Raw genomic sequence first — 11,326 nt, forward strand, 5'->3', positions numbered from 1 at the left:
AAAATTTAGTTTTAAGGGAATCAAGAGTGCTCAGGGTGCTCTGAGTTAGTAGCAAATGCATGTTTCCAGTAACTATACCGCAACAAGTTAACACTAAAGAGAAAAAATACGTAGTCAACAAAATGCTGCACTTCTTGTTTTAGTTTATGTGTTATTTGCTTTACACAAAGCAGGGAGTGATAGGGAATGCAGAAACTCGTGACCTTTCATTTCAGTGGAACACGATGAGCCAGAATATATTTAGATATAAAGCATTGAACCACAACATGCACTGATGAACTCTTAAAGAATCCACATTAATTGACTGACAGGCACTATTGAATTAATGAAGTTAGTTATGTGTGGTGATAAATACTTAACATCAATGTTTCTTGGGCTCATATACAAGCCCTTTAGCGCCAAATCCTTTGTAGATTGGAAAATGGGATAAACAAAATGTGATACTGAGTCAGTTGCTGGGCAGGACCTAAGGGAATCTAGGTCATCAACTGTTTCATTTTGGGCTCACTCATTGTTGAGTTGAAAATTTCATATATGTTGACTGGTGTGTATGTGTTCATATGCCCATGTTGGGTCTGAGTTTAATCTGGCAATAAGATTTCTTTCTAAACTTTCAAGAAAAATACCGATATTTATTGACTCATTATTTAGTAAGTTTTAGAATACATGAACATCAGTGTTTTCAACTATTTGGTGGACATTTCAGTGACATAAAGTATCAGATTATCAGGTTTGTTTAAAATAAATGTAATCACCAGAGTGAGCTGACAGTAGAAATTCAGTCATGCTGTATTTGCTTCCATAAAGAAAGATCATCAATATATAGATCATGTAATAGGTATGCTTTATATCAAATAGGAAATTTTATAGGAAACTAGAGGAGAGTGAGATCCAGCTCTCCAGCAGGAAGGATGCTACTTAAAATGGAGCCACTTGGGTCCCTTTAATAAAGAAAGATGTTATTCTGTGCTATGTCTTTGGAATTGAAATTGGAAAACACATGCCAATCAGTTCTGTATGGCTTCTGGTCACACAGATGCTGTTTTATCTGATAAATTTGGAATCCAGATTATTTTGATGAAAGGTACATAGGAGAGCTGCTGAAAAGACCACAGTTTCTAAGGAAGCAGGAGGGCCCTGTAAGTGCCCACAGCCACCCCTGAGTTCTAATCCTCCTCTAACCTGCCTGATGGAGTAAACATGAAGATTTTAAATGGAATCATGTAATTTAAATTTATAGTTTTTCCTATACCTTTGTCAACTACTGCCTATGTGGGGTTTTTTTTTTTTTTTTTTTTTTTAAACCACCAGAACACTTGCAAACTTGTGAAGTTCACTTAAGGAAAGATTTCAAAATGTTTGAAAATAAACAGTAATATCTGGTTGGGAATTATTTTTGTGTTCTTTTGCTACAAAATAAGTTTGCTAGGTTGCAGAAAACAACCACCTGCCTCAGCTTAGACGTGGGAATCCGCTCTGGCAGCGTCTTGATTCCCAGGATGCCAGCTTGCTGTCTGACTTCCTGGTCCTATCTGCCTCATTTGCACCTTGACCTTTGTTAGGAAACAGGCCTCCCATGTGTGGTACCCAAGATCCCATCATTAAAACACTGCCAGACACAGCTCTTTCCTGCTTTTTCTCTACCACTACAAGTCTTCCTGGCTCACCTCCCTTGTTCCTGTTCCTGCTTCATTTCCTCACTTGACATTCCCCTATTATGACTGTACCAATAAGTGGATGATGAGAGGTATGATTGAATGATCATGTTAATTTTTATTTGCCTCCCATGTTACTGTAAACAGTTTCTTAGGTTTCAGCCTAGCCTGTGATAATCTCACCACACTGGAATAATTCCAAGTATGAATGAAATGGCTCATTTTCTCCATTTATTATGGATTAGAAGAAACGATGAAGGAAGGCTGGCAGAAGCCCAGCCTTACTCTGAGGAGACTCAACTGAAAGGCGTCTCTCCACCGTGATCTAATACAGGCCCAGAATGCAGGGGCAAGTTTATGTGTGAAGGGATTCTAGAATAGCTTGTAAAAATGGCTAAATGTAACCAGCACACTGGTGGCTTCATCCAGTATTCCCATAACTTTTAATTCCATAGGAAATTTCATCTGAGCTACTTCCCAGAAATCAGAAATCTCAATATATGTGACAGTGTTTTGAGTTTATGGTAACAATGTTCTTGAAATCAAGTCAATGTTATCTGCATTGCATTGTGATAGAACCATATATACATGTTCAAGGAATCTGTTTTGTTCTTTTTGGCAAAGAATTGCAGATATAATTGTTACCAATGTCAGTTAAAGTGAGTCTTTGGGAGTGAGAGAAGACAATGGTAGCCTTTTCACTTTGAAATGGAAGTCAGTTGTATTCTCTGAGTCTACCAAAGACGACTGTTGGAGGAGCGTGAATGGAGTGTCTGTGTGCATGTGTGTGTATGTATGTATCCTCGTGCTTCCTGCCGTGCTGTTAAGACCTCCTAATGAAGGCAATCCAAAGAATACCAGGAGGTGACAGTAGGTATTTGGCATGAGTAAACTGAGTTCATTTCCCAACAACTCTCTGAGTTAGAACTGGAGTTATTCTAGTTAAGGGTGGGAAAAATCAGCCACTGCCTTAGCCTCATTTCCATGGCCAGCATGCTGGTCTCATCGACAAGGATGAAACTCAGTAGGGTTTGACCTGAACCCTTGGCTCCTGTGTGGTGTTGGTAGGGCAATAGTGACCAGAAAACCACAAGGCCTGCAAGATGTTACTTTGAAAGAGGGAACGTTTAATGTCATTTGTTAGGAAATAGAAACCAAATAAAGGCCAAGGACCATACTCATTCCATGAAGAGGTGAACTCCCTCAGCTGACTGTATTTTGAGTTGACTGAATGAGGAGATCGACCCAGCTGTAAGGAATACTGAGGTCATTAGACCTCAGAAAACAATATGTGCATGCAATCTCAAGGGCTGTGAACACGGGAAAGGAAGGGAAAAAGACATTTATAAAGTCAATCTTAACAGTTTTTGCAATACCTCTTATTTGCAGACTATTGGATTTACGTTATTGCACTCTTCGTGTGATCTGTCTTATGTATCTGATAGTTTTTATGAATAATTGAGTTGTAAACTCCGATACACTTTATTAAAATGGACCTAATTAAAGTATGTGACTCACACTTTGTATTATTTCTTAAGTCAGATCTCCCTAGGATTGAAGGGCTCCATAAGCACCTTTCACTTGGTACTAAGCCTAGTTTTATGTTTTTAAGTTTCAAGGAACAACTTTTGGTTAGTTGGTTAGTTGCTTGGTTGAATGGTTTCCAATGCTGACATTGTTATTTCCTGAGACCTGCTTTCCATTCTAGATGGTATTATGGTGGGGACATAAATAATACAAGATAATGGGGCCATAAGAACTGAGCTGGGAAAACTACAGAGCTCCCTGCTATATAAACTTTACTGTGAGCTTCTAAAATATGTATCTGAATGTAACTTGCATAAATATGCAGTCTTTAAAAAAAAATCCCCGCAGAGAGACCAGCGTTAACATAAGAAACTAAAGAGAGAAGTCTTGGGGGGAAATGGATTACACCTAAGAATTTTTAAATCCATTCAGGAGAGGAGAACCTGCCTGCCTAGTTCCTCTCTAAATTTGAGAAAATAACAGTAACATTTGTGCTTCATTGAGCTTGACGTCGTGGTTCAGGGAGAGTGTTCAAAGAAGATCCAGAGATCCAAAGAGTTCTGGTATAATAGGCACAAGTAAAACCAAAGTTGCCTGCTTTTTCTGAGGATTTATTTACGATCTGATTCATCTGTCTATCTTTAAATATATGCCCTACCTAGTTCTACAATGTGAAGTTCTTATGCTTTTTCTATTTCAAGTTACCATTAACCAAAAGTACAGTCTTCCGGAGCTGGCCTGGCGGCATAGTGGTTAAGTTCATGTGCTCCACTTGGGTGGCCCAGAGTTTGTAGCTTCAGATCCCGGGCGTGAACCTACACACCGCTCATTAAGCCATGCTGTGGTGGCATCCCACATACAAAATAGAGGAAGATGGCCACCGATGTTAGCTCTGCGACAATCTTCCTCCAGCAAAAAGAGGAAGATTGGCAACAGATGTTAGCTCAGGGACAAGCTTTCTCACCCCCCCCAAAAAAAAGTACAGTCTTCCTTATCTGCAACTTGGGCAGCTCTGGGCCAAGCCCGTTCAGATGTATCGCTCCCACTGAGATGCAGGGGTCAGAGCCTTCTGCAAATGTGGATAGAGCTCACCTGCAGGGACTTAGCCCTGCCTTCCTTGTAGGGAGAGCCAGAGTTAGAAGCTCCATCTCCCACGGGGTGGGCTCTGTTTGCATTCACCCTTTTGTGGCTCACTTTTGCCAGCCCTGACACCGGTTGGTAAGAGACCAGTCAGGGAAGACGTGTCCTTATATTGCCCCCTAATAGAGAACCAAGTGGGAGGGACGAGTGAGACCCAGGGAAAAGCCATGAGCAAATGTTTTAGAACTTTTTCTCTGGATTTGGAGACAAAGATCTTTCCCCTTCCGTCTTATGTATTTTTCCTTGAGTTTATCTTACCTTATACTGGAGTGGTAAGATCTGGATGGCTTAAGTTAGCATGTCAGCTTACATGGAAGGAGACCAGGTAATTCTTCAGCCTGTTTTTATGTAAGCTTATCCCAGAGACCCAAAAGGAATCCAAATATTCCCTTTAGAAGGCAGCTCAGTCCTCCAGCACTGAGGTTTTGGGACCAAGACCTTCACTAGGGATGGAATTCCTAAAGTCAGACATGGTGAAATTAGCTCACCAGATCTCCCAAGCCTCATCCTGGTGTTTTTGTTTTTGTTTTTTTTTAAAGATTTTATTTTTTTCCTTTTTCTCCCCAAAGCCCCCTGGTACATAGTTGTATATTCTTCGTTGTGGGTCCTTCTAGTTGTGGCATGTGGGACGCTGCCTCAGCATGGTTCCATGAGCAGTGCCATGTCCGCGCCCAGGATTCGAACCAACGAAACACTGGGCCGCCTGCAGCGGAGTGCGCGAACTTAACCACTTGGCCACGGGGCCAGCCCCCTCATCCTGTTTTTTGAGCAGGATCTTTTGACTCCAAGGAATACTTTCTTTTTCACTCTTTAGAAAAACTTAGAGTTTCTGAGGGGGATTGATCACAGTTGTCTCATAGAGTAACCAAAAATTAAATACAAACTGCCAGCATTTATTCAGTTTATAATGAATATTACTGGTAGAAATATTTACTTCAAGCAAAATTCAAAACAGCTAAAACTACACACCTTGTACACCATTAAAAATTGATGAGCGAATAAAATCTTGACAAAATTTAAGTCAAAATTTCGACTTCAGAGATTTGAACTTAGTAGGTATAGTGGCCACAAGAGAGCTCAACAGAAGATACCATTGGTAAAATTTGAAATGAACTAAAAGTTGACTAATCTTCCTTATAAAGTGAATACAGAAAAGACTGGATCCCAATGAAAATTACAATAAAATAGGAAAGCATTGCAGAAGAAATTGATCCAAGAATTAAATTGGCTTAACAGAGTTCCTTAATAGAGTTTCTTGATGAGAATTCATCAATATTAGCCCAGTTAAAATATCTGTATTCAAAAACATTGGGTGAAACAGCCACAGTGGTTCAAAATGTCCCATGCCTGCACATGGGCTATCAGAGTGAAGTTGTCCAGATGGCCATTAGCTGTCTGGATCAGGAGAGCAATCTTGACTGCTGATAGAGGGAAGTCATCAGTGAGTGGTATCTGAATGCCTGGATATGATAAGATCAATGAAGGAGAATGTAGAGTGAGGAGAAGAGCACCTATAATATCTTTTGGGAACATCAACATTTAAAGGATGGGTGGAGAAAAAAAGCCATGAAAGAAACTGAGCCACAAATGTAGGAAGAAAAGCAGAAAGGTGACACAAAAACTAAGGGAGGAAAAAATTTCAAGAATGAGCAGTGGTCAGTACTGTTAAATGCCACAGATCAAAAGAGACAGAAGAATGTTCATTGGACTTGTCAGTTAGGAGGCCACTGATGATCTCAGCAAGAGCAACTTTAATAAAGTGGTGGGGGCAGATTGCAGTGGGTTGAGGAGTGAGCAGAGTATAGAGAACGAAGGATACGTTTTAAAAAACAGGGTGGTTCCATTTTATACAAGGACGATGAATAATCCAAAATTTAAGAGCACACCATACTTGTACTGATATTAATAAAAATAAGTAGTAATTTCTAGGAACCTATCGTAAATTGACCCAAAAAAAGTCACAGAAGATGAATGATCCTTTCCCTAACACACCAAAATGGTTCCCTTTTTTTTTTTTACATTATACAATGATTTTTTTTTCTTGAAAGATTTATCTTCCTTAAATTAACCTTCTTCATACGTTATTATATCTAACTTGCATTCCAGCATCATTGATTTGGATGTGGTTTTTTTCCCTCCAGTTCGCATACTAGTAACATCATTGAACAACTGTTTAATAGATGACATTTTTTAGGATAGAGAAGGAGAATTACACCATAGTATCAGTGAATTAAAGAAAAACAGCAGTCACTGGGGTAAGCTGAATAATGCCTCCCCAGTTCCCCAATATATCCATGTGCTAACCCCCAGAACCTGTACATGGTACCTATACCGCAAAGGGGAAGTTGCCATATGCGATGAAGTTAAGGATCTTGAAATGGGGAGATTATCCCGGATTATCCATGTGGGTCCAACATAATCACAGCGCCCTTGAAGAGAGATGCAGCCGAAGTCAGAGAAGAAGGCGATGTGATGACAGAGCAAAGATTGGAGTGATACTTTGAAGATGGAGGAATTCAAAGAATACAGGTAGCCACTAGAGGGGGAAAAAGGAAAGGAGATAGGTTCTCCCCTCGGAGCCTCTAGAAGGAACCAGCCCGGCTGACGACTTGACTTGAGCTCAGTAAAAATGACTTTTAAACTTCTGACCTCCACCCTGAAGGAAATAAATTTGCTGTTTTAAGCCTCTAAATTTGTGATAATTTGTTACAGCAGCAATAGGAAACTAATCCAGTCACTAAAATTACCCTCCAAAGTTCTAAGACAAGTTAGCAACAGCATAGTTCTTACAATAGTGACAAAGGGCAATGGCTACGTGGTGATGAGGGATGGTGGTGAAGAAGATGGGTTAAGACTGCTTAGCTTTACATCCCTGGTCCATCTGCCTAGCTGTGGAAACTTAAATTACTGAACTTTAAGGGTCTCTGTTTCTTCCTTGTAAAATAGGGATAACACTGAATGCCCACAGCATAGACTGTTAGGAGGTGTGCTTAGAAGGGTAGCCCATTTTAAATGCTCAATGTTAGCCATTTCTATTTGAGTCACCAGCTGTAATGGTGCCACCGTGTGGTAATGGCACAATTCCCTCAGCCCAGCAGCTTTGAAATTGTGCTTTACCTGACAATTTTTAATATTTGCATTTATTTCATATTTTGCATGAGTTAAGACTTTATTAATCTCTTATGTAGCACTTTGAAATTCATATAAAACGTGACCATGCTAAGAGCTTGAATGGAAATGAAAAAAGAGCTAGGAAGCTTGCCTGTGTGGGACGTGCATGAAGGATTAATGGGGGAAGCACTTGAATATGTTGGTATGCCAGCAGCTAAGGAGAAACAAGCCGTAGAGAGGGAGCAGCTGAAGATGGAGGCACAAGAGAATGAAATGGACAACAAGCATACCCAGCACCCAAGTCTTGGTTTCCAAACACTGTTCTCTACTAAAAGGAACAGGGCTCCATGGAGAAATGGCTGGTTCTAGGGCTGGGACAGGAAATATAGAAGATAAATCAGGAGCAGTGCCAGAAGTAAAGAAGTGCTCAAAAAAACCCCAAAAGTTACAGGTACACAGGAGTCGACCCGAAAGAACTCCCAATGGTCAAAGCTGGAACAATCTGAGCAACAAAATAAATAACATAGTATTAGGTTGTAGTAACAAAGTGTAACGTAAATATCCATGAGCACATACTGATATAAAAAAATGACTGAATAAATAAATGGGAAGAAAAGACATTTCTCACACAGAATTTCTATTAATTTACATAGACCCACTCCACCTCCTGAGAGTGGAGCTTAATTCCACAACCTTTGAATGTGGGCTGTGCTTCCAAAGAGGAGAGTATGGAAGGGGGATGTGGGGAAGTAACTTTACAGTGGGAAAATCTGACAAACACCACCTCAGCCAGATGAGCAAGGTTAACATCAATAATGGTAAGTCCTGTCGATAATATGAGTTCTTGATACTTTGTGATGAGAAGGGCGCTTCGCCTCTGTGGTCTTCCTCCCAAAAACCCAGACCCCCAGCCTAACCAAGAGAATAACATCATACAAATCCCCATGGAGGGGCATTCCACAAAATACCTGACCAGCATTCCTCAAAACTGTCAAAGTCAGGGGTCCACCAGGTGGCGCAGCGCTCCACTTCAGCAGCCCGGGGTTCGCTGGTTTGAATCCTGGGCATGGACATACGCACCACTTACCAAGCCACGCTGTGGCAGGTGTCCCACATATGAAATAGAGGAAGATGGGCATAGATGTTAGCTCAGGGCTAATCTTCCTCAAAAAAAATAAACAAAAATTTAAAAAACTCTCAAAGTCATCAAAAGCAAGGGAAGTCTGAGAAATTGTCACAGGCCAAAAGACACTAGGAGATCTGACATGTAAATATAATGTATCCCAGATAGGATCTTGGAGCAGGAAAAAAACATAAGGGAAAAAAATAGTGAAATCCAGATAAACTGTGGAGTTTGGTTAATGTTGGTTCCCTAGCTGTAATAAATACAGTCATGCATCGCCGAACGATGGGGATTTGTTCTGAGAAAGGCATCGTTAGGCAATTTCGTCATTGTGCAAACATCACAGAGTATACTTACACAGACCTAGATGGTATAGCCCACTACACACCTGGGCTGTATGGTACTAACCCTCATATATGTGGTCCGTCATTGACCAAAATGTCATTATGTGGTGCATGACTGCAGTAACGCTGGTTCCTCAGTTGTGGCAAATGTATAATGATAATCTAAGATGCTATCAACAGGGGAAACTGGTTAAGGGATATACAGAAACAATCTGTACTATCTTTGCAACTTTTCTGTAAATCTAATAGTATTCTAGAAAAAAAGTTTACATAAAAAAATAAATGGGGATACTACTCAACCATAAAAAAGAGAAAATCTGGCTATTTGCGACAACATGCATGGACCTTGAGGGTATCAGGCTGAGTGAAATGTCAGACAGAGAAAGACAAATACTGTATGATTTCACTCATATGTGGAAGATAAACAACAAACACAGAAATAAGGAGAGGAGAGTAGTGGTTACCAGAGGAGAAGGGAGTTGGGAGAGGGTAAAAGTAGTAAAGGGGCACACACGTATGGTGATGGATAAAACTGGGCCACTGGTGGGGAACATGATGCCGTTTATACAGAAACTGGAATATAGTGATGTACACCCGAAATTTACACAATGTTGTAGGCCACTATGACCCCAATAAAATAATTTCTTAAAAAATAGGGCAAGGTACCTAAGGAGTAGGAGGGGGAGTAAGGAGTGGGGAGGTGGATCACAGGTGAAGATACTGGCTTTGGGTAAGGAAGATGCCTCTTCGCCTGCTATGGGAGGGAGGAGGTAAGATTAATGCAGTGTCAGAGAGAAGAAACTTTTCCTTTACCCTCTCAAGTTAAGTTCTTGCGGGCCTGCGAATTAAAACTGCCAAAAGACAGATCGGCAAGAGAAAAGAGATTCTTATTCACATAGTTACATGGGAGGTCACAGAAAAATGTGACTCAAGGAGGCAGTTAGAATTTGGGGCTCACATACCATCTTAATAAGAGATGGGGAAGGGGAGAAGGGCACCTATGGGAAAACAAATGACTTTTAGGAAAAGAGAAATGGACTCTTGGGAGAATAGAGATAGGATGGTTTTGTGAGAATGTCTGTTTAGGTGATTTCTTACCCCTGAGCCAAATTCTCCTCTCCAGGGATAGGAGTCAGTCTTTCCTGGTTGCTAAACTCCCGGGGAGTTGAATTCTTTTGGGAGGCTCTGCTTTTAGATAGATAAGCAGAGTCCAAGAGAAAAGAAAATGAAACAAAGCTCTTCTGCAGTGGTATGTTCTGGATGCCTGCAGCACCAAGAGATAAGCGTGTGAGTTTGGGCAGGGCTCCGACAGTTCAGAAAGTCACTTGCTGTCACTCCTATCACCAAGGCCTCTATCTTTTTCTCTGCGAAGTAAAATCTGCTAAGAATGAGGAAGGAAGGGGTGAAGTTTGGAGTAGCCAATAAAGGGAATGGTTAAGATATATGCAACCAGTATGTTGGACAGACGGAGTTGAGTAAGATACAATCAGGAAAGGGCTCGTGTGGGCTTTTTGATCTGCCTCACACTCCTTTATGAAATTCCCTGCAGATCGCATCACTCTCTGGTCACTTTCAGCTTTAGAAACGATCTTATTTTCCACATTACTCTCAAGTATTAAAGAATCCAGCCGACTCTTTAAGAGTTCCGTCTTTCCTCCACCTCCAAGCTTCCCTTCTTTCCCTGGGTGGGGCTCGGGCACCCAGGTTGGGGCAGGAGGAGGGGGATTGGGATCAGGGTACAGCTGTCCTTTTCCTTGGCTGGGGTTGCCTGGGGCTTTCCGCACTCTTCCTGTCCAGAACAATGTACCCTCTAGCTCAAGAAATCTGGGCCACAGTTAAGAATGGTTTTTACATTTTTCAATGGCTGAAAAAAATCAGAAGAACAGTATTTCATGACGCATGGAAATTATATGAGACGAAAATGTTAGTGTCTATAAATAAAGTTGTATTGGGACACAGCCACACCCATTCATCCATGTATTGCCTACGGCTGCTTTTGCTCTACAATGCCAGGGTTGAGTCCTTGTGACAGAGACCATATGGTCTGCAAAGACTAAAATGTTTACTCTCTGGCCCTTTACAGATAAGGTTGCTGACCGTTCCTCTAACTAACTCCTGCAACCCACTCCCCTCCCCTCCTGCCCCTGGTGATGCACCCTATTCAGCGAGCAGGGGCCCCTTGCCCTACTGAAGACTTGCATGAGCAGGAGCCCTCCAGGACAGCTCAGTCTGGCTCGCTTCTGCAGCATCCCCTTGTTCCATGGGAAAGTCTTGCATCCTTGTCTCACCAAATGCCGGGAGTGCAAACTAGGACCCTGTTCCTTCCTTCTTTGCTGTGCCATTGGTGGGCTGCTTCCACCAGCCTCCCATCTTTAGGCTTCACCGCAAACTCCTGGGTACACTCTAAGGACTCCTTCACCATCTTT

This window comes from Equus asinus, chromosome 6 (genome assembly GCF_041296235.1).
Source record: "Equus asinus isolate D_3611 breed Donkey chromosome 6, EquAss-T2T_v2, whole genome shotgun sequence".
NCBI classification, from domain to species: Eukaryota; Metazoa; Chordata; class Mammalia; order Perissodactyla; family Equidae; genus Equus; species Equus asinus.